The sequence below is a fragment of the Hippopotamus amphibius genome, chromosome 4 (genome assembly GCF_030028045.1).
Source record: "Hippopotamus amphibius kiboko isolate mHipAmp2 chromosome 4, mHipAmp2.hap2, whole genome shotgun sequence".
Taxonomy (NCBI): Eukaryota; Metazoa; Chordata; class Mammalia; order Artiodactyla; family Hippopotamidae; genus Hippopotamus; species Hippopotamus amphibius.
Window position 1 is genome coordinate 57,383,348 of NC_080189.1, and position 25,448 is coordinate 57,408,795.

A 25,448-nucleotide genomic window follows, 5' to 3' on the forward strand; every position below is an offset into this window, starting at 1 on the left:
CTAAATTGCTGCACAGATGTCTACTGTGATTTATTTGACCATTCGTGATTTTTGGCTATTAGAAACGATGCTATAGTAAATACCTTTGTACTTGTGTCTGGGCATATATATGGGTGCTTCTCAAGAACTTAAGCCTAGACATAGACATCCTGGACTGAAGGGTATGCGTATTTAAAATTCTGAAGGATACTGCCATACTGTCTTCTTTTAAAAATGCTTTACTAGTTTACTCTCTTGTCAACAGTATAGAAAAGAGACTGCTCACATTCTTACTAATATTGGATCTTATCAATCTTTTTAAATTTTGTCTATATTTTTTACATTATATCACATTATTGATTTAACTTATATTTCTGAGATTACCAGTGAGGTTGAATTCCTTTTCATATGCTTTGTTTGTATTACTTCTATAAATTGCCTGTTAATTTCCTTTGCCCATTTTTCTATTAGGTGGCTGTTTTAATTGATTTGAAGAAGTATTTTATGTTCTGTTGTCTGTCATGTATATAGCAACTATGTTTGCTTTGTCTGATCTCTGTCATTTAACTTTGAACTTGGTTATATCTATTTAGACTCTTAGTTATATCTAAATTCGTACGACTACTATAACAAAATACCATAGACTGGGTAGCTTACAAACAATGAAAGTTATTTCTCACAGTTCTAAAAGCTGGCAAGTCCAAGATCAAGGTGCCAGCACCGTTGGGCAAGGGCCCTCTTCCTGGTTTGTAGCTGGCACCTTCTCACTGTGCCCTCATGTGGTAGAAAGGGCAAAGGATTTTTCTGCAGCCTCTTTTGAATTGGCATTAATGGCATTCATGAGGCCTCTGCCTCATGACCTAATCACCTCCCAAAGGCCGAACAGTCATTTCTGGGGGTTAGGATTTCCACATATGAATTTGGGGAGGACACAAGCATTTAGAGTATGTAACATTCCATTCCTGGCAATCCAAAATTCATACCCTTCTCATAGGCAGGCTATATTCATTCCATCCCAACAACCCCAGAGTCTTATTCCAGCATTAACTCAAAAGTCGAAGTCCAAAATTTCATCTAGATACCATCTAAATCAAATATTGGTGAGACATTCATCCTAGGGCAAATTGCCCTCCAGCTGTGAACTGAAATCAAACACCTCACCTGTTTCCAAAATACAATGGAGGGACAGGCATGGGATAGACATTCCCATTCCAAAGGGAGAAATAGGGAAGGAGAAGGGGGTAATAGTTTCCAAACAAGTCCAAAATCTTAAGGCCCACCTCTGAACACACTGGGGTGGGTGGTGGGCCCCCAAGGCTCTGGGTAGCCCCATCCTCAAAGCTTTGCTGGACGCAGCCCACAGGGCAGCTCTCACAGGCTGGAGTCCCATGCCCACCTTCACTGGGGCTGTAGTCTCAGGAGCAGCCCTGCCCCCACAGCCCCTCTGGTCATTGACCTAATGGGGAACTCTCTGCAGTGGCCCCTCCCTGTCCTGAGCGCACTGCTCTGGGAGGTTTCACTCTTCCAAATCTAGGTGGAGCTGCCCATGCTTGCAGGGCTATTGTACTCTGCACTCAGTAGGAACTCCTCCAAGGTTTACTACCTGTGCCCTCCACAGGGGCAGCCACCATGGTGATGTCAGGCAGGCTGAGGAGCACAGCACGGGTATTTGGGGAGCAGAGCCTGCTTTGTGAGGCAGCCAGTAGCCCCTCTTTTGAAATCACTATGCGCCTCCAGACCCTTGAACTCTGGACCAGTCTTGGTAGGGCCAGTCTGAAATACCTTCAGGGTCATTCTTCCATTGTCTTGAACAATAGGTCCTGGCTTCTGTTTGGATGGCCAACCTGATCTCTCTATTATCTTGAAAATAGTTCCTATCTTCCATTGAGATGGTCAATCCACATTAATTGTCTTATCAAATTTGGCCACTTTGTGTTCTTGCCTCAAACAAACTTTCTTACTTCTTTCAAAATGGATAGGTTGAGAGTTTTCCAAATTTTAAAGTTCTGCTTCCTTTCTGATGAACAATTCCACCTTTAAATCATTTCTCTCTTTTCAAGTTTTACTACAATCATTTAAGAGAAACCAAGCCATCCCTTCAACACTTTACCCAGAAATTTCTTCAGCCACATAGCCACTTTTCATCGCTTACAAATTCTACCTTTCATAAAACACCAGGACAGGAACACAATTCAGCTAAGCTCTTTGCCACTTTAAAACAAGAATACCCTTCCCCCTGGTTTCCAATAACATGTTCCTCATTTCCGTCTGAGACCTCAACAGAATGACCTTTATCATCCATATTTTTACTATCATTCTGTTAACAACCACTTAGGTATTCTCTAAGAAAATTGAGGTTTTTGCTACAGTTTTCCTCTTCTGAGCTCTTATCAGAATTACCCTTAACCATTCATTCACCGCATGCAGGTTTTTCTAGTACGTACCTCAAAACTCTTCTAGTCTCTACCTATTATCTAGTTCCAAAGACATTCACATTTGGGGGTATTTGTTAGAGCAGCAATTCCACCCTTGGTGCCAATTTTGCATCTTAGTCATTTGGTCTACAAAATACTATAGAACTCGAGTTATGGGAGGGGGCGGGGGGTGAAGGGGAAGCTGAGACGAAGCGAGAGAGTAGCACAGACATATATATACTACCAACTGTAAAATAGTCAGTGGGAAGTTGTTGTATAACAAAGGGAGTCCAACTCGAGGATGGAAGATGCCTTAGAGGACTGGGGCAGGGAGGGTGGCGGGGACTCGAGGCGGGGGAGTCAAGGAAGGGAGGGAATACGGGGATATGTGTATAAAAACAGATGATTGAACCTGATGTACCCCCCCAAAAAAAAATAAAAAAAAAAATACTATAGACTGAGCAGCATATAAACAACAGAAATCTATTGCTCACAGTTCTGGAGATCAGGGTGCCAGCATGGTCAGGTGAGGGCTCTTTTTCAGGCTACTGACTTATGGTTGTATCCTCACATGGCAAAGGGGGAGCTCTGTGGGATCATTTTATGGTATATATTATTAATAATTAATTTTTATTAATATGCTCAGATTAACACATTTGAAATAAATAATAAAGAACTAGAAGATAGGTAAGGGAAAAATGGAGCATGGAGTAAAAAAGAATGGAATATTAAAAATAATGGAAATTCAACATCCATTTTTGATTAAAATTCTCAACAAAGTGGGTATAGAAGGTATATACCTTAACATTATAAAAGTCATATATGACAAGCCCACAGCTAACATCAATAATGAAAAGCTGAAAACTTTTCCTCTAAGATCAGGAACAAAACAAGGATGCCCACTCTTACCACTCTTATTCAGTATAGTACTGGAAATCCTAGCCAGAACAATTAGGCAAGAAAAAGAAATAAAAGACATCCAAATTGGAAAGGAAGAAGTAAAACTGTCACTATTTGCAGATGACATGATATTATAGATAGAAAACCCTAAAGACGATCAAAAAACTGTTAAACTAATCAATGGCTTTGGTAAAGTTGCAGGGTACAAAATCAATATACAAAAATTTGTTGCATTTTATACAGTAAAGAAAAATTAAGAAAACAATGCCATTTACAAGTGTATCAAAAAGAACAAAATAGCTAGGAATAAATTTAACCAAGGAGGTGAAAGACCTGTATACTGAAAATTATAAGACATTAGTAAAAGAAATTGAAGAAAACACAAATAATTGGAAAGATATTACATGCTAATGGATTGGAAGAATTAATATTGTTAAAATGTCCCAAAGCAGTGTATAGATTCAATGCAATCCCTAGCAAAATTCCAATGGCATTTTTCACAGAAATAGAACAAACAATGCTAAAATCTGTATGCAACCACAAAAGACCCCCAATAGCCAAAGCAATCTTGAGAAAGAAGAACAAAGCTGGAGGTATCACATTCCCTGACTTCAAACTATACTACAAAGCTATAGCAATCAAAAGTGTATGGTATTGGCACACAAACACACACATACATCCATGGAACAGAATAGGCAGCCCAGAAATAAATCCATCCATATAGGGTCAATTAGTTTACAATAAAGGATCAAAGAATATACAATGGAGAAAGGATAGCCTCTTCAATAAGTGGTGTTGGGAAAACTGGACAGCCACATGCCAAAGAATGAAACTAGACCACTATCTCACACCATACACAAAAATTAACTTTAAATGGGTTAAAGACTTGAAAATAAGACCTGATTTTTGGATTAGACACCAAAAGCAAAGGCAACCAAAGCAAAAATAAACAAACTAAAAATCTTCTGCACAGGAAAGAAACTGAAAAAGCAACCTACTGAATACAAAAAGATATTTGCAAATCACATATCTGACAACTGGTTAATATCCAAAATATATAAAGAACTGATACAGTTCAATAGCAAAAAACCAAATAATCTGCTTAAAAAACGAGCAGAGGATCTAAAAGGACATTTTCTCAAAGAAGACATATAGATGGCCAACAGGCACATGAAAAGATGCTCAACATCACTAATCATCAGTGATATGTAAATCAAAACCACAGTGAAATATCACCTCACACCTGTTAGAATGGCTATCATCAAAATGACAAGAAATAATAAGTGTTGGGGAGTATGTGGAGAAAAGAGAACCCTTGTGCACTGTTGGTGGGAAGGTAAATTGGTGTAGCTACAATGCAAAACAGTATTGACATTTTCCCCCAAATTACAAATAGAACTGCCTTATGATCCAGCAATACCACTTCTGGGTATTTGTTCAAAGAAAATGAAACACTAATTCAAAAAGATATGTGTACCCCATGTTCATTGCAGCATTGTTGTTATTTTTTTAAAATTATTTTCCTAAGATATTTTCAATTTCTTTCCGTCACCACTTGCCATAAAATGGGTCTCTTCTGCTCAAAAATTTACAGCAATGCTCTATTGTTTGACAAATAAAATAAAACCTCTTTGCTTTTTAAAACAGATACTAGCATGCAAACACTTTAATATGATCAATACCTTCATACAAGTATTGAAACTAATAACTAATATAATGTTATGTCTATTACAACTCAATAAAAAATAATGAAATAAGAAATACAGGAGGCAAAGTGAAAATGTCTAACTTCCAGAAGGAGAATAGAAAGAGATTGGGGTAGAAGCAATAGGGAAGAAATAATGGCTGAAAATGTTCAGAATCAAGGAAAGTTATTCAAGAGGTTCTCAGAATGACAGCAGGATAAACGCTCAGAAACTATACCTAGGTCCTTCTTACTAAAACTGCTGAAAATAAAAGACAATTAAAAAACAACCTTACCAGTTGGAGATGAGAAAAGTACAGACTACTTTTAAAGGAACAAAAATTATAATGATAGCTGCATTCCCAACAGAAACACTGGACTACAGAAAAAATATGGAATAATGGCTTCAAAGTGTTGGGGAGAAAATGCCAATCTTAAAATTCTATGAGCGGTGAAAATATCCTTTAAAAATAGAGGTGAAATAAATCATTTCAGACAAACAAAAATTAAGAGAACTTGCCACCAGGTGCCCTATACTAAAGAAAAAAAAAAGAAGAAGAAAAATAATAACAGATGGCAGCAGAGATGCAGAAAGGACAAAAGAGCAATGGGAAGAGTAAATATATGGGTAAATCTAGATTAATGTTGACTGTTTAAAAGAGCAATGATAAATGGGATCTCTTTTATAAAAGCACTAACCCCATTCATGAAGTCTCCACGGTCCTGACCTAATCACCTCCCAGAAGCCACACTTACTAATATCATCACTTTTGGGGATTAGGATTTCAACATATGCATTTTGCGGGGACACAATGATTCAGACTGAAGCAAGTTGCAAATGAGAGAAAAGTCAAATCAAACTGCCTTAAGTAAAAATGCAAACTTATATACCTAAAAAGCTTAATTTTGGACTGGTGGCAAGTACACTTGGAATCAGGGTTTAACGCATGTCATCCAGACTTAGCGTTTCTCTCTCTCCATTCATTAACAAATATTTAAGTGCCTACTGTGTACGAGGCAATGTTCTAGGAAACTAAAAATTCATCGGTGAGTGAACCAAACAGATAAACGTTCCTGTTTGTGGAGTTTACATTCTGCCTTTCATTATGATAGCTTCATTCTCAGGTTTTACTTTGCAGTTCCCAGCTCACATCATTCAACACCAAGTCCAGTAGAAGATGGAAAATCAGCTTCTCCAACAGGTCAAGCAGAAGACAACAACTGAATTTGACTCTAATATTTCTGCCTTAGATTTTGTGCCATTTCTGAAACAATCACTGTTAGGTGGTTGTATTGCTTTTATTAACTGAGCACAGTTCTCCTGACCTCCTTGGAACCAGAATTGGAGTCAACTGCCTTGTAACAGCAGTAGCTGAGAGTGGGGGAGGGTGGATGGACAAAGAAGAATCAACTACTACTTAAAGGAAGGTGATCAGATTCTGGGCAGCCTAATTCAACCAGTGTCCAATGATTGGTGTGTTTTACTCAACAGTTTTAAATTTTTCTGTAGTTCTGTCTATCCTTTCCTTTATTGCATCTGGAGTTTGTGTCTCCTTTACTGTTAAAATTACAGATACATTTCCCATATTATCTTCCACACTTTATATATATTTAAAATACTTACTCTTAATTCATCTTGCCTATTTTTGAGAATGGTGTGATGTAAGGACTGAATCTTTTTAAAAATATGTGCTTATATGATAATTCTGATTGTTTACAATGCAAGAGGATGGTCTTATGTGATCAAAAAGTGTTCTAAAAGATTGATATTACAGTCATTTATGTGCTAGAATGTTTAGCACGTTATTTAGAGGTGGACCATAGAAAGGTGACTCAGAGCCCATGTGCAGGAGTCAGGTGGACCAGGGCTTAAACTCTGTCACCAGTTAGTTGTATGTGTTGGGCAAGTCTCTGAGCCTCAGTTTCCTCTCCTGTCAAATAGTGATGACCTCACCTCCTAATTGGATTGTTGTGATAAATAACGAGGTAACCTTTATAAAAAGACATAAGATAGTTCTTGGCATATGGTAAACATGAATAATAGCTAGTATACTTAACAGTAAAAAAGAGGAATAGTTTTTGATAATAGGAAATTGTTTAAATAAATTATGAAAAACTCTTATAATAGAATATTATACAGGCACTGAAAATCTTATTTTAGAAGAATGTTTAATGATAGGGAAAAAATATTCACTGTAAATTTGAAAAAAAAGCAGGAAACAAAAGTATATAAAATTTGATTCTAATGATGAAAAATAATATACATTTGTGTATGTAAATTATATATACTTTTTTTTACTATATCCTTAGAAAAAAGACTAGAAGGAAAGCTTCCAAATTGTTAAAGGTAGACATCTCTGGATTCTACGTTTATAAGTTTTTACATTTATCCTTATGCTTTTTTATTTAAAACACTTTCTATACCAAGAATTACAAAATGCAATGTAATTTGTGCTACAATATAGTACCTATGGATATGAACAAAGGGACAAGAAAGACACAAAAGCCATAAAAGGAGGCTGAAGAAGAAGGAGTTTGGGGAGAGGGTCCCATACAAAATACCCATCTACTCCACGGACTTTGGCACCAACTGAGAGAGGCAAATGGAGATCAAAACAATCACTTTTATTGCAAGTAAAGGTTAGAGGACATGCCTTTAGGTCTGTTAGCTAAGCAGGCTTAGTAGAACTATACAATCTTACTGTCAGTCAATGACAGCCTCCCAACTACCTTACAGTAGGGAGAGGCAAGCAAAGACATGTGTTCTCAGGCGAGGAAGAAGCTGAGGAAGCAATATTCCATCATATGGATTTATTATAATTTATTTAATTATACAATGTATTATAAATTTAATTATTTATTATAATTTATTATTCCTATTATTGAGGAAGCAAACTCTGATCCTTCTCTCAAACTCATCAATCAGAAAATTCACTCCTTCCCTGTGGATGGCAAAGAAAGTGCTACACTCGTGGCCTTTGCTGCACAAAAAACATAAAGCCAGAAAAAAATGGAGATACCCTCTTAACACTGGGGAGTGTTCAACCATGTTAAACACCGCAGAAAGACTAGTGAGGAAGAGGACCAAAATAACTTTTGTAGAATGGTGAGGAAGAAATTAGATTTGCAGAATTCAGTGGAAGTGGACAGCAAAGATAATCTATAGAGATTTACCCTTTGAAGAAGCAAATCAGTTTAAAAATGAGAGAAAGGATTGTAGGTTGAGAGAGAACGCATAGAAGAAGAAAGGTTTATTTTTTATTTTATTTCTATGTATTCATTTAAAAAGTTTTAGAATCAGAGAAACTTCAGACTGAAGCAAAAAAACAAAGAGGGGGAAATTGAAGAGAGAAGAGAGAATAGCTGAGAGTATAGAGGCCTGGAGTTGGTTGGAGGCCATGTGAAGTATATTTTTTCTGAAGCAGGAGGTTTCACCATTAGTTGAGTCCCAGACAGAAGCCAAGGAGGGTAACTGGGGCTGACTAAAGATAACAGGAGTGTACTTGGTTAAGTGTGAAGGCCACAACAAGTTTTTAATTGGACCAATTAATATAGTTTTATATTTAATTTAGTTTTCCTAGAAGCACAGAGGTAAAGGAAATGAATATTTTGGTACATTTGGTTTCATGAACTGGCAAGGAAGAAATGGCTTTTAAGGATTGAGCAAAATAAGTAAGTAAGTAAATAAATAAATAAGTAATAAAATTTAAGAGATCAATAATTTTTTTTTTTCCTGAAAAGAAACCCGCTCCAGAGGATAAAATTCAAAAGGAATTTCAGGAAGCACAAGGTTTAGGGTATGGTAAGCTTAAAAAAAAAGGTTCATTTTGCTGAACAACACTCTACACTGTACTTTATTATTATTACCAAGTCCAGCTCCACTGAAAAGAAGTGTATCTAATAGAGTAAGCTAATATGTAAAATATATTAGAAAACCTTAAGTGATGTAAGGGTCCTAAATGATCTACTGAACTGAGAAAGCTTGCTGCCGCAGTACCTGATTTGGATTATATATGCAGATTTGAACATGTTCAATGAGACAAAGCAGGCAACATAGACAAACTTCGGTTTTATCTAGTTACTATGATCATTAAATCCTTTGCTCTCATAGAACTTGAAAACTGGCAAAAGAACAAAGTTAGAACTTAACAGTGCTGCTATTTTTAATCAGTCATGTGTTCCAAATACATTAATTGCATACCAACTCTTTAAAATAAGTGTGCTTGGCTGAGAGACAGGACATTGTGTTTTAGAAATAAAGCATTTTCCCAAATGTCTACTTTTCATAGATGGAATTCATGTGAAGATTTTTACTGCAGATTGATCATGGATGTGATGCTGACTACAATAGGAAATGAGGAAATACAATACTGAGTATTTGACCTTCTCCACATTTGATCCTGTTTGCACTGATAGGTTCTTTTCATTGGAGGACTGTTTTATGTGTGTGAAGGGGCTCATCCCTTTCTCCTAAATCAAGCAACAAAGAAAGTAACAGAAATTCAGGGTCAAGTTACCAGGTTTGAATAAAAACATAGGCAGCTGGCCAGAAGAGAGGGTTTTAAGTCGTTTAATATTTCTTCTAAATCCCAACTGATCTCACCTATAAGATAAGCCCCTATTTGGTCAACCCATGTGTTTCTCTGAATACACAAATGGTGTGGTCCATGAAAACAGGTCATCTAGCACAGGTAAACAGGATGTTTCTGAATCACTTATAAGGGTATATTTCTTGATTGATTTTATCGGTAGTGATGATAAATTGTGGACAGCCAAAGTGTCAGTTGGCATAGCACTGTGAGCCCGTGCATACCTTGGTGAAGGAGCTAACTGGAATAGCTATTGATCTGTACTCAAGGTCATTGTCCAAAGCAAAACATCAGCACCCAGTTACAGGTCAAAGTCTTGATGTCAATTTCAGTAGCACCCCTCTCTAACCTATTGAACTAACTTGCTATAGACAGACTGTGATCAAAGTTGTGCATAAAAGGGAATTTTCTGGCTCTTCATCTTTAAAGTTCAATTTTGAAATCTTATTTCAGACTTCTCTTTTTAGTCAAGGCAAAATTTTTTAGGAAGGGGGTGGAGGAATATGGATGGAGGAGAACATCCTTTACACCTATTTCTGAATATCGTTTAATGAGTGGTAAGATTCTTTGGGAAAAATTGAATTATTATCTATTGTAATAGGGTATTTATTCTTGTGAATACAAAGCAGTTTCATGTAATCTCTTTCAAGCTATCACTTTCATATTCTAAATCAGGGGTCAGTACTCTTTTTCTTCGTTTATAAAAAGATAAGGATATTTACATACTCTTTCTCTTTATTTACAAAATATAAATATTTTAGTTTTTGTGGGTCATACCATCTCTGTGCCAACTAAGCAACTCTGCAGAGCAAATATAGTCATAGACAGTTTGTAAATGACTGGGCATGGCTGTGTTCCAACAAAACTTTATTTACAAAACAGGCAACGGACTGGATTTGGCTGTGTTTGCTGACCCCTGCTCTAAATTCATGAAGAGTTCCTGAAGTTTATTGTATTTAGGAAACTGAACACATCACTTTGCTTCTGATGACAATAATAATAGCTAGCATTCACTTGACACTATGTTCTGTTCTGAAGTTTTTATTAATTTAATCTGCATGCTAACTTTCTTTTTATAGGTTAAGCAAACTGTCTAAAATCTCATACACTCAGCAAGTGGTGAACCGCTTAAGGTTAAGTAGATTTGTACCTTCACAGTTTAACTTCAGAGTCTGAACTTTTAACCATGAAAAGCAAACATTACCCAGGAGACAGTTTACTCTTTTCCAGTGTCATCTTATTATTTTGCACTTGGGAATGACAGGCAGGTGAGTTTATCTTACAATACCTCGTGGCTTTCCTCTCACTTCAGGAGTTGTTGGCCCTCGGTCACCAAGCTACAGTTTCCCCATGTGGACAGCCACTGAAAAAAGGATGTGGGTCATGCCACATCCCTCTGAACTGCCCTAACTCTGTTCCTCACAACACACCACATGAACTGGTAGAGGTGCATTGAAAGTACCAGGAAGTCTCGGTGTGAGTAATGGGACTTCTGACAAGGGGGAAATTTGTGGAACTGTACACTACGTGGGTCTGTCTAACCCACTAGTCCAAAGGAAAAGCACAAAATAAGACAAACCTTTCGCATGCAAGCCCTTAATAGAAATACCCTTGTTTCTAACCTCACTCCCTAATTTTGAGGCTCCTCTCCTCTTCAAGGAGCTTCTTTCTTCAAAAATACGGAATCTGAATTCCTCATTCATCTTTTTGAGAAATTGCACCTCCAACCCATGGAGTATGGTCCAAGCTTGGTGCCATCACACTCTAGGCGGTGTGTGGAATCCAATAACCTTAAGGATTCCGTCAACAGATTCTGCCCCTGACTACGGGGAGGGCTCAGCCCATGGAGAACCCAAAGAGTGAGGTCAAGATGTATGTTACATGGCTCCCTTCTCTCAAGTTAGCTGAGATGACCAATTTTATATGTCAATTTAGCTAAACTAAAGTTTCCAGGTATTCAATCAAATACTAATCTGAGTATTGCTGTGAAAGTATTCTGTGGGTGTGATTCAAGCCAATAATTCATTAATTCTAAGTAAGGGAGATTATCTTAGGGAATCTGGGTGGGCCTGACTCAATCTGTTGACAGGCCTCAAAGAGCAGAAATGAGGCTTCCCTGAAGAACAAATTCTACCTGTGGACAGAAACGTCACCCTGTGCCTGAGCGTTCTGTCCCGCCCTTCCTGACGTTCTGCTTCTACACAGATTTTGGCCTTGCCTTGTCAGTCCCCACACTTACATAAGCCAGCTCCTTGTAATAAATCTCTTAATATTTATCTCCTACTAGTTATGTTTCTTTGGTTGAACCCTGGCTGTAGCCTTGAGCTGGCTGTGTCTATTAACCAAGGCCAGTGCTCCTCTTGAGTGTCTGACTGTACGTGACTCTCTCTCCTTTCTGTTCTGTAACAGCTTCTGGCCTAGGGTGGTAACAGTAACTGTATCATTACTCGTGGTTCTTCTCTACCCCATATTTGGACATTATCCCTTTGTAAGTCACCTGTCCTTGAATTATCATAGTTTGTGTGTGTTGCTTTTGCTTCCTCTTAGGACTTAAGTGATATGTCCTCTGAAAGGACACTTAAAACCAAATGCAATCATCGACTGCATTAATTCATTTATTCAGAATATTACTGAGTGCCTATTATGAGCTGGCCAAGTGCTAGGCTCAAGGGATATGATGGTTAATAAAAACAAAATGGTCCATGTCTTCCTGAGCTTATAGTTTGGTGAAGGAGATAGACAAGCAAAGAAATAAATATTTATTTTTTTGTGTGTGTAATTATTGTTTTGTGTGTGAAATTCTACAGTAGGGGAATAATAGCATGCTATGTGAGTGGGGGACTCCTAAACTAATGCTAAGTTCAGGCATCTGGGAAAACTTCCTGGAGGAAGAGAGATCCATGCTGAGGCCTGAAAGAGAAAAATAAGCTGGGCAAAGGGAGGTGTGGGGTGGATGGTGTATGTGTGTCGTGGGGAAAAGTGTTTCAGACATGGGAGTAACATGCGCAGAGGTCTAGAATCCTAACAGAGTGTGGCTTCTTTAAGACCTGAGAATCATTAGGTGTGGAGAGAAGACAGCATAGGCTCCAGAAGCAAGCATGGGCCGGACCAGGAAGGACCTTGCCATCAGGTTAAAGTATTTGAGTAGAGGAAGCCATTGAAGGGTTTCAGACCTGTGGGTGTTGTAATCAGATCTGAGCAGAAAGATCATTCTGCAGAGTGGAGAAAATACTGAAGGGGTGAGACTGGCGTTCCCGTTATACAGTCAAGAGATGATAGTAACTTGCAATATGTGCAGGGGCTAGTCCAGGAAAAAGGAAAATGGTAGATTTTTAGAAATGTTTGGAAGGTTAACTTGACTGAGCTCCAGGAAAAATGGGATTTGGGCTCTGGGATTAGGTAAAGCAAAGAAAAAAGAAGAAATGTCCCTTAGCTGTCAGCACTGGGTGTTTAGATGATGGCACAGTATCTGAAATAGGAAGCACCGGCTCGGGGAGAAGTTATGAACATATTGCATTTGAGGAACCTGTGGGATACATCGGGGAAGATGAGTAGGAGGATATAGGCCTGAAGCCCAGAAGAGTTTTGGACAAGAGGTAAAAATCTGAGACTGATTAGCAAACAGATGGTAATCAATACTACAGGACTGGATGAGAATTTTAGGGAAAGAATATAAAATGAGCAAGAATAGGGTCTTAGACCAAACCAAGGAATGCCATATTTGAAGGGATGGTGAAGAAAGGATCCTTTGAAGGAGTCTGAAAAGCAGGAGAGGTAGGAGGAAACCAGGAGTGGGGAGTACTTCTGAAGTCTGAGAGGACAGTGTTTCAAGCCATTTTTATACACAAGAGGAGCAAGAAGGGTCTGGAAGTTGTACTGGGGAATAAAGAAGATATTGGCCCCTGCTTCTAACCCAGATGGAGTGGGGGAAATGAATAACTTCTACTTGAGAGACTGTAGAAGAAGTTGTAGCTTCCTCAAGGGAGAACTATGTCTTAATTAAGGCAAGGTGGTGTACACTCAGAGAATCTGAGAAAAGAGAAGGTGTTCCTTTATTACATGAGGAATTTTCAGAGGATAAGTTGTAAGTTTGGAGAAAATGCCCAGTGAAGCATGGAGATGTGCCTACAGGGCAGCGATAGGCCTAGAGTGGCCCATCTGCTGCCACAGGGTTCCTAACATACCAGCAAGATAAAAGCACCATCTCTCTGCACGATATGCTGTCCAGACATATATATGATAACCATCCAGACATGTAGGACTCCATAACAGTGACTAATGGGGCCAATAAATAAGAAGCAATCTTTTACAAAATAAAACAAATCCGAAACATACAGGGTTAATTTGACAAGCTCCATATGCTGCTGTAGACATCAGTAATTCCCAAATAACAGATTAAGAATAAGTTTTCCCTGATTCAAAGCAAAAGGACAGAAATGTAAATAATGTAGTGAATTTTTTATATAGCTACATATATTCGATTTCAGTAATTGCCCTTTACTCTTAAGTTATATTCTTCCTTCACTTTTTTGGTTGTTAAAATATTTTTCTTTTATGAAACAATGATAATAATAAATGACAATTTATTTCAATGATCTTTCTTGGCAAGATAAAATAGCAGCAACCTATTGATTTTACTGGTCTCTGAAGTCTTTGAATCTAGAAACCACACATTGGTTTCCACACTTGGAAATCTTTGCTTCCTGTGTGATATGACTTGTTCATGTCAATTAGGAATTAGGAAGGCAAGACTTAAACATTACTTGACATTAATAATCTTTCTGTCAGTTGCCAAGTAACATCCACTAGCAGCCCCTTGAGAACACAGTTTGGGGAAGACAGTGAATGTACCAGAATTCTAAGAACAAAGCATTCAATTACACTTGGTAAATCTTGCATAGCAAATCTCTCTCCTGGGTTCATAATACACATTTCACATGAAAGACAGAGAAGTCCTAGGGTCAAGAAATCAATTAAGTTTTGTTTAATGGAGGGACAAACAAATTATTTTTGCTGTGCACCTAACACACATCTCCTGGAATACTCTTGTATTAAGACCAGTTTGAGAAGTGTTTGAATAGTTGCTCTTGAACAACAATCAAATAGGTGCTGCATCCTGTAATATTACAGCCAGATATTTAAGGAAATTCAGTCAAAGCTAAAGCCTATTTAAGTGCACTTTCATTTGTTCTTGATTATGTCAGACTGATTTTTAGATACCTATCTGTTGGCTATGTTAAAAAAAAAAACAATAGCAAATACTTACGTGGCATTTACCATGTTTCAGGCACTATTCTAAGCACTTTTAGATATATTAACTCAAAACCACTTACCAACGAGGTAAGTACTGTTCTCCCCAATTTATGGATGAAAGTACTGAGGCCCAGAGAGGTTATGTCTCTTGCCCAAGATCACAGAGTTGAGTCCAGAGCTCTAACCCCTGGTCACTCTGCTGTACTGCTCTCTCGTGGGCTCCTTATAGCCAGCATGGTCTGCCAAAAACTCAGTTTTCCACTGCAGTGTGGGATTGGCTATCTGTAAACTTCCCTAAAGAATGAATGATAGATCAAGGTGTGCTGAAATTGTTCAGGATGGGTCCACCTGGATTGACCATTTCTCAGGTTTGGTCCCACCACAAGACTAGAAATAGCATCCTGGGGTGAACTCTCTTTGAAAGGAGTCACCACGCAATGGACTGGTCACACTTCTAAGAAACCATGGACTCAGGGAAAGAGTCTAACTCTGGCCTCTCTGGAAGGAGTTGGCCAGGATGAACTAAATTCTTGATCCGGGTTTATTCTGAGAGAGGCTCTAGTTTCAAAGATCGTGGCACAAAGGCTCCTAGGAAGTGGTTAGACTAGAACTGGCCAGTGTCTAAGGCCTGGGGGAGCAGGACTGGTGGTGGTGGAGGCCAGAGGCCTGCTGGCCCCTAACTGGACCTCCACCCCAATTCTCTGCTCCATTCTTAGGCTGTCATATGCAATTAACATTTCCTTTGAGAAGAAATAACATTCTGCTTTTCTGCCCATTAGGAAATTGCTCACATAAAACTAGTGACTCAGTTGGCCTCTAGTGAAACGATTATTACATGCCAGTAATAGAAGGTCTGTAAACTTACAGTACTAATTTAAGCCCAACATTGTTCTGATCCCATTTTGTGGCCAAATTATATTGGGAAAAACACTTCCAAGAATCTCTAGATACCTTCAAAATCCATCCTACATTTCAATGATATGTAGTTTTGTTTTGTTTTGTTTTTTAGCATAACAAAGCCAATCCTCTTGGAGGGAGGAGGTGTTGAGATTGAAACAGTTTAAAGGAATTAAAGAAGAATTAAATCTTAAGAAAGTACATGGAAGCGATCAACAAGAGATTAACCTCCAAAATATACAAACAGTTCATGCAGCTCAATATTAAAAAAACAAACAACCCAGTCAAAAAACAAGTGAAGATCTAAATAGATATTTCTCCAAAGAAGACATACAGATGGCCAAAAAGCACATGAAAAGATGCTCAACACCACTAATTATTAGAGAAATGCAAATCAAAACTACAATGAGGTATCACCTCATACCAGTTAGAATGGCCATCATCAAAAAGTCTACAAACAATAAATACTGGAGAGGGTGTGGAGAAAAGGGAACCCTCCTACACTGTTGGTGGGAATGTAAATTGATACAACCACTATGGAGAACAGTATGGAGGTCCCTTAAAAAACGAAATATAGAACTACCATATGATCCAGTAATCACACTCCTGAGCATATATCTGAAGAAAAGCATATTTCAAAAAGATACATGCTGGGATTTCCCTGGTGGTGCAGTGGTTAAGAATCTGCCTGCCAATGCAGGGGACACGGGTTTGATCCCTGGTCTGAGAAGATCCCACATGCAGCAGAGCAACTAAGCCCGTGCACCAAAACTACTGAAGCCCATGAGTCTAGAGCCCATGCTCTGCAACTAGAGAAATTCTGCACACAGCAATGAAGACACAATGCAGGCAAAAAAAAAAAAAAAAAAAAAAAAAGATACATGCACCCCAATGTTCATGGCAGCACTATTTACAATAGCCAAGACATGGAAGCAACCTAAATGTCCACTGAGAGATGAATGGATAAAGAAGATGTGGTACGTATATACAATGGAATATTACTCAGCCATAAAAAAGAATGAAATAATGCCATTTGCAGCAACATGGATGGACCTAGAGACTGTCATACTGAGTGACGTAAGTCAGACAAAGATAAATATCATATGATATTGCTTATATGTAGAATCTAAAAAAAAATGGTCCAAATAAAGTTATTCAAAAGACCTGTACACAGAAAACTATAAGACAGTGATGAAACAAATCAAAGATTATACAGATGGAGGGGCATACCATGTTCTTGGATTGGAAGAATCAACACTGTGAAAATGACTATACTACCCAAAGCAATTTACAGATTCAATGCAATCCCTATCAAATTACCAATGGCATTTTCACAGAACTAGAACAAGAAATTTTACAATTTGTATGGAAATGAAAAAAAGACTCCGAATAGACAAAACAATCTTCAGAAGGAAAGACAGAGCTGGAAAAATCAGGCTCCCTGACTTCAGACTATAGTACAAGGCTACAGTGATCAAGACAGTATGGTACTGGCACAAAAACAGAAATATAGATCAACAGAACAGAATAGAGAGCCCAGAGGTAAACCCACGCACATAAGGGCACCTTATCTTTGGGAAAGGAGGCAAGAATATACAATGGAGAAAAGACAGCCTAGCCTCTTCAATAAGTGGTGCTGAGAAAATTGGACAGCTACATGTAAAAGAATGAAATTAGAACACTTCCTAACACCATACACAAAAATAAACTCCAAATGGATTAAAGACCTAAATGTAAGGCCAGTCACTATAAAATTCTTAGAGGAAAACCTAGGCAGAACACTCTATGACATACATCAAAGCAAGATCCTTTTTGACCCACCTCCTAAAATAATGGAAATAAAAACAAAAATAAACAAATGGGACCTAATGAAATTTAAAAGCTTGTGCACAGTGAAAGAAACCATAAACAAGACAAGAAGACAACCCTCAGAATGGGAGCAAATACTTGCCAATGAAGCAACAAACAAAGGATTAATCTCCAAAATATGCAAGCAGCTCATGCAGCTTAATACCAAAAAAGCAAATAACCCAATCCACAAATGGGTGGAAGACCTAAATAGACATTTCTCCAAAAAAGACATGTAGATGGCTAACAAACACATGAAAAGATGCTCAACACCACTAATCATTAAAGAAATGCAAGTCAAAGCCACAATGAGGTATCACCTCACATCAGTTAGAATGGCCATCATCAAAAAATCTAGAAACAATAAATACTGGAGAGGGTGCGGAGAAAAGGGAACCCTCCTGAACTGTTGGTGGAATGTAAATTGGTACAGCCACTATGGAAAACAGCATGGAGGTTCCTTAAAAAACTAAAAATAGAACTACCATATGACCCAGCAATCCCACTCCTGGGCTTATACCCAGAGAACACCATAATTCAAAAAGACACATGCACGCCAAGGTTCACTGCAGCACTATTTACAACAGCCAGGACATGGAAGCAAACTAAATGCCCATCAACAGATGAATGGATAAAGAAGATGTGGCACATGTATACAATGGAATATTTCTCAGCCATGAAAAGAAATGAACTTGAGTTATGTGTAGTAAGGTGGATGGACACAGAGTCTGTCATGCAGAGTGAAGTAAGCCAGAAAGAGAAAAACAAATACAAATGCTGTATGCTAATGCATATATATGGAATCTTAAAAAATGGTACTGATGAACCCAGTGACAGGGCAAGAATAATGATGCAGATGTAGAGAATGGACTTGACATGGGGGTGGAGGGGGGGCAAAGGGGAAGCTGGGATGAAGTGAGAGAGTAGCATTGACATATATACACTACCAAATGTAAAATAGCTAGCTCGTGGGAAGCTGCTGCATAACACAAGGAAATCAACTTGATGATGGGTGACGACCTAGAGGGCTGGGATAGGCAAGGTAGGAAGGAGTTGCAGGAGGGAGGGGACATATGTATAAATACAGCTGATTCACTTTGTTGTACAGCAAAAACTGGCACAACAGTGTAAAGCAAGTATATTCCAGTAAAGAGCTTTAAAAAAAAAAAGAAAAAAATATCAAATTATACACTTAAAAAAAGTTATTTACAAAACAGAAATAGAGTCACTGATGTAGAAAACAAACTTATGGGTAGCAGGGGAGAAAAGGGAGGAGGGATAAATTGGGGGATTACAATTGACATATACACACTACTATACATAAAATAGATAATAAGGACCTACTACATAGCACAGGGAACTCTACTCAATACTCTGTAATGACCTATATGGGAAAAGAATCTAAAAAAGAGTAGATATATGTATATGTATAGCTGATTCAGTTTGCTGTACACCTGAAACTAGCACAACATTGTAAATCAACTATACTCCAATAAAAAAAAAAAAAAAAAAAAGTACATGGAGAGCAGTGGAAATTAAAGCCATGCTTACTGAATAGCAAACAAAACCTGTTATACTGTTAGCTGCACAAAAACACAGGGAACCCACAAATGTAAGTGGTAAATCTATTTGGCTAATTAGAGTATAATCAGGCATAGCAGGTGAGAAAGGGTGTCTGTCAATTCCTAGGATATTAGCAATAAAGTCCAAGGATGGAAGAAAAGAAAACTCTTTTCTGTGAGTGGATAGTTTCTTACTTTTTCCTAAAATAAAAGTTTTCTTCCTGATATCATGGTTTTACCCCCTTCCCACTAAACTGACAACAGCAATTTCAGTTTTATCACAGCAGGAGATGGCAGCCTGGAAATCAAATGGTAGGGTGTCTTTGTAACTGCTTGATGAATGATATAGAGATAAAAGCACTGTACTCACTCAGAGATGGAGTAAAATATTTGGGGGCCAAAATAAGTTCACAAGCCATTTGCTGATAAGCTCTTGTTTCACAGGAATTCAGGCTTTTGAGAAATTCCATGCTAGTATTCTTTTGCGATGCCAGTTTGTTTTTACTTGTAATTTGCACATTAAAACTTCACTTTGTTTCACTTAACAGATGACATATAAGACCACAGATGACAGAAGATAGATTATGAGGGAAAGTTGTGGAAAATCCTTCTGAACTATTTTAAGAAAAGAAAAATTTTAAACCAGGAGTAATTAAACCCAGCCAGACCTAAGGTTGAGATGCACAGAGTACATACTGGAGTCACTTCTATTTCTATAATTAAATGATTTTGTGGTTCAGCCCAGTCTTCCATACAGAAATGAGTGTTGTTTGATAGAACAAAATAGAACAGAAAAGCTTTAACTATTAGCAGATAAATTAGGGTTGACAATAGATTATTTTCTTAATTATCTGTGTTATAAAAAATTCAGGATAAAGAATGCCTGTAAATGTTTCAAACCACATACACATCTATTATTCTCTAAATAGGTTTTTGGAGTATTTTTTGCCTTTTTGGTGTTTATTTGATTCTGCTTCATTTTTAGATAATGGTATATATAAACACTGGCTTATTAGCATAACAAGAATTTTATATGCATAAAGAAATGCCTAGAGGGCATTGCAGGCATTTTCTGTTCATTCTTCAAGACCCAGTGGGAAGTCACCTTCACAAGAAGCTTCCTCAGCTTTCCTCATGCAGTCGGCTGTGCCCCACCGCTGCTCCCATGGCACTTAGTGCAGACCTCCATTATAGCATTTATCTGTTACGTTAATTATTTGCTTCCCTTTAGCTGGGAACTTCTCAGAAGCAGAGAACTTGCCTTACTCATTGTTTCATCTCCAGCACCGAGCACAGTGTGTGGCACACAGTAGGTATACATTCATTACTACTGACAGACAATCTTTTTAGTGGGAAGCCAGTGTGGAAACTGTTTGGCTTGCAGATACAGCTGCAATTCAGAGGCTGCAAGTGTTTGAGATTTCTTGCCTTTTAGCTTGTCTAGTACCTCTGTCCAAAAAACTAGCCCATCTCTGATTTTTATGCCTGATCTTATTCATTCTTCTAGTCTGCCAAAACTCCCAGAGAATACTCCAAAGCTTTGGTTATACTGAATTGTGTTATACTGAATTCCACTTGAGGTTGGGGGCTGCAGGAGAAAAATTTGGAAATCTTTGGGCTTAATATAATAAAAGACTTGGATGTCAGAGTTAACCGGTTTCCATAAATCCAACAATAGAGCTCCTTTATTGTTACCCCATTCCACTCACTATAGCGGTATGGCTGGGCAGCATTTCTGCCATCCAGTCTTTAACTTAATTTTTTAAATTAATTAATTAATTAATTTTATTGGCCCTGTTGGGTCTTTTTTTGCTGTGCGCGGGCTTTCTTTAGTTGTGGTGAGTGGGGGCTACTCTTCATTGTGGTGCGTGGGCTCCTCATTGCCGTGGCTTCTCATGTTGTGGATCATGGGCTCTAGGCGCATGGGCTTCAGTAGCTGCAGCACATGGGCTCAATAGTTGTGGCGCACCGGCTTAGTTGCTCCGTGGCATGTGGGATCTTCCCGGAGCAGGGATTAAACCCGTGTCCCCTGCATTGGCAGGCGGACTCTTAACCACTGCGCCACCTAGGAAGCCCTAACAATTTTAATAACAACTTTATTGAGACATAGTTCATATTCATACACCTCATCTGTTAAAAGTGTACAATTCAATGGTTTTCAGTGTATTCAGAGTTGTGCAACCAACACTACTAATTCCAAAACATTTTCATCACTCCCCCCAAAACTCTGTACGCATTAGTAGTTACTTCCTGTTTCTCTGAAACCCCTACCCCTCAGCCCTAGGCAACCAGTAATTTACTTTCTATTTCTATAAATTTGCTTATTCTGGGCATTTCATATAAATGTAATCATACAATAGGTGGTCTTTTGTGACAGGCTTCTTTCATTTAGCGTGTTTTCAAACATCATTTATGTTGTATGTGCATCAGTAATTTATTCTCTTTTTACTGTTGAGTAATATTCCATTGTATATACATACACCACATTTTATTTATTTATTAATTGATGGACATTTGGGTTGTTTCCATTTGTTGGCTATCATGAACAGTGCTTCTATGAACATTTCTGTATAAGTTTTTGTGTGGATATGTTTTCATTCATCTTGGGTATATACCTAGGAATAGAATTGTTGGATCACAAGGTAACTCTGCGTTTAACTTTTTGAGGAACTGCTATGCTGTTTTCCAAAATGACTGCACCATTTTACATTGCCACCAGCAGTATATGAGGCTTCCAATTTTTCTACTTCCTCACCAATACTTGTTATTATCTGTCTTTTTGATAATAGTCAATCTAGTATGTGTAAAGTGGTAGCTCATTATGGTTTTGATTTTTTTTTATCATGGATAATGATGTTGTGCATTTTTAAAATATGCTTATTGGCCATTTGTGTATCTTCTTTTCTTTGAAGAAATGTTTATTTAGATCTTTTGCCCATTTTAAAATTAGGTTATTTATCTCTTTATTGTTGAGTTGTAAGAGTCCTTTATATATTGTAAGTACAAGTCTTTCATCAGATACATGATTTGCAAATACTTTTTCCATTGTGTTGGTTTTCTTTTCACTTTCTTTGACGGTAACTTTTTCAGCACAAAAGTTTTTTTCATTTTGATGTAATGCAATTTATTTTTTCTTTTGTTGCTTGTGTTTTTGGTGTCATATCTAAGAAACCATTGCCTTATCTAAGGTCATGAAAATTTAGCCTTTTTTCCCCAGAATTTTATAGTTCTCACTCTTACATTTAGGTCTTTGATCCATTTTGAAGTAATTTTTCTATATGGTGTGAGGCAAAGGTCCAACTTCATTATTTTGCATATGGAAACCAGTTGCCCCAGCACCATTTGTTGGAAAGATTATTCTTTGCCCACTAAAAGTCTTGACACCCATGTTTAAAGTTAATTGACTATAAATGCAAGGCTTTATTTTCTGGACTCTGAATTCTATTCCATTGATCTATATCTCTATCTTTATGCCAATACCATTCTTATTTTATTATTGTAGCTTTGCAGTAAGTTTTGAAATTGGCAAGTGAGTCCTCCAACTTTGTTTTTCATTTCAAGATTTTGTTCTATTTTGGGCCCCTAGAATTTCCACACTAGTTTTAGGATCAGTTTGTAAATTTCTGCAAGGAAGCCACTTGGTATTTTAATAGGATTGAGTTGAATCTGTAAACCAGTTTGGAGAGTACTGCTCATGAGTGTACCCATAGTATCAAATCTATGAAAATAAAATATCTTTCCACTTATTTAGGTTGTCTTTCATTTCTTTTAAAATGTTTCATAGTTTCCAGAAAAAAAGTTTTGCAATTCCTTTGTTAAATTTACTTCCAAATATTTTATTCTTTTTGATGCTACAGTAGTTGGAATTGTTTTCTTAACTTCATTTCAGATTGTTCATTACAAGTGTATAGAAAGACAATTGATTTTTGTATATTAATTTTGTATATGGCAGCTTTGCTAAACTTATTCATTAGTTTTAATAGTTTTTCAGTGAATTCCCTATGATTTTCTGCCTATAAGATCATGTCATCTGTAAACAGAGATAGTTTTACTTCTTTCTTTCAAATCTGGATGTCTTTTCTTTCATTCCTATCCTCCCACCCCCTCCCACCCCAAACTGGTTTACCCAGAATGTCCAGTAAAATGTTATACAGAAGTGGGGAGAATGGACATCCTTCTCTTGTTTCTGATATTAGAGAAAAACATTCAGTCTTTTACCATTAAATATGATAGTATTAGCTGTGGGTTTTTTCATAGATGCACTTTATCAGGTTGAGGAAGTTCCCTTCTAAGTTTACGTGTGTGTGTGTGTGTGTGTGTGTGTGTGTGCGTGAGAGTGAGAGAGAGAGAGAGAGAGAGAGAGAGAGAAAGGATGTGGGATTTTGTGAAATGCTTTTACTGCATCTACTGAGATGATTGTGTGACTTTTGTTCTTTTTCTATTGATATGATGTATTATATTAATTGATTTTTGGCTGTTAAACCAAACTTGCATTCCTGAGCTGTTACGCATTTTTGCACCTGCTCAACTCAAACTTACATCTTGACCAGTGTCAGATCAATGCTGAATCCTGGCAATGTTGCTAGCTTTCATTTAAAAAACAAACAAACCCCACCTTTTCACCATCTGATATTAAGGATGGCATTTCTAATCCATTTACTATTGAATGTCACACTGTCAAATCCATGATTTACCATTTCTTGGTTTCCTTATTTTCACAGGACTCTTACTAAATTGTCTTTATTAGAAAGTGTGAAGAATTGGTCTTTTCCCTTCTTGTTTATCTAAAGGTAGGAGAAGAAAATTTTGTATTGTCCATAGCACTTCAGTCTAAATTGAATCATATCAGGATGATATTCTTAAACACAAAATGAATGTGTCTATAATATATATTTTAAACAAAACACATCCTGACCAAGTTATGTTGTGTTTACTAGAGTCTTAGCTTTTGTGATTTTAAAGATACCTCTGAGGCTCAAATTCTATCATGCTTCATTTAAAATCAACCTCATCTCTTCCTATACAGTTGCCAGGGTGAATACAAGCCAAGTTTGGCCTGTAACCTACAGGCCAAATCTATGAAAATAAAGTAAAAATAAAAAAATAAAAACCTATGTTTTATTTGGTCCACAGACTTTTTTTTAATATAGTTTTAAATTTCTTTAAAATTTTATTTATTTATTGGTTGCTTTGCGTCTTTCTTGCTGCATATGGGCTTTCTCTTGTTGCGGCAAGCAGGGGCTACTCTTCATTGTGGTGCGCAGGCTTCTCACTGCAGTGGCTTCCCTTGTTGCAGGGCATGGACTCCAGGCGCACAGGCTTCAGTAGTTGTGGCTCGAGGGCTCTAGAGTGAAGGCTCAGTAATTGAGGTGCACAGACTTAGTTGTTCCACGGCATGTGGGATCTTCCCGGACCAGGGATTGAACCCATGTCCCCTGTATTGGCAGGCAGATTCTTAACCACTGTGCCACCAGGAAAGTCCCCACAGACTTTTGAAATATAGGCCAAGTATGTGCTCTGTAGGCAGACACTATACTCAACTTCCCTGTTACCTTCTACCCTGCACTTAAGCCAGCCCATAAAGGCTTTGGAGTTAGTAATGCTTGTAATATACAAACCATCTCATTTTGGCATCTTAATTTATCTCAATGGAGGTATTATCTCCTAGTTACCCAACTTTTAAATCTTGGAGCCATTGCTGATAATTTTTTATAAAGTTTTCTTTTCTTTAAAAAAAAATGACCCTAAGTATTTAATATCACTGAACTATACACTTAAAATTGGTTAAGATAGTAAAAAACAAACAAAAACACCCAAGTTAAATATGAATAGATTCTCATTGTATACGATTTACATAATCAGAAATATAAAAGCCTTGAAAGTCCTCTTTTACTTCTTTCTACCACCGCTTCCCCATCTATAGGTAACCATTGCCATTATTGGAGTGCATTCTTCCTACCCACTTTGTAGACTTTTACACACACACATGGGTTATTATTATTTTTTTAATTGAAGTACAGTTGACTTATAATATTATATTAGTTTCTATTGTACAACATAGTGATTTGATATTTTTATAGATTATGGACTATACAAAATTATTACAATATTACTGACTGTATTTCCTGTGCTGTACATTACATCCCAGTGACTTACTTACTTTCTAACTTGTAGTTTGTACCTCTTAATCTCCTTCGCCTATTTTGTCCATCCTTCCTACCCCTCTCTCCACTGGTAACTACTAATTTGTTCTCTTATCTGTGAGTCTGTTTCTGTTTTGTTATATTTGCCTGTTTATTTTGTTTTTTAAATTCCACATATA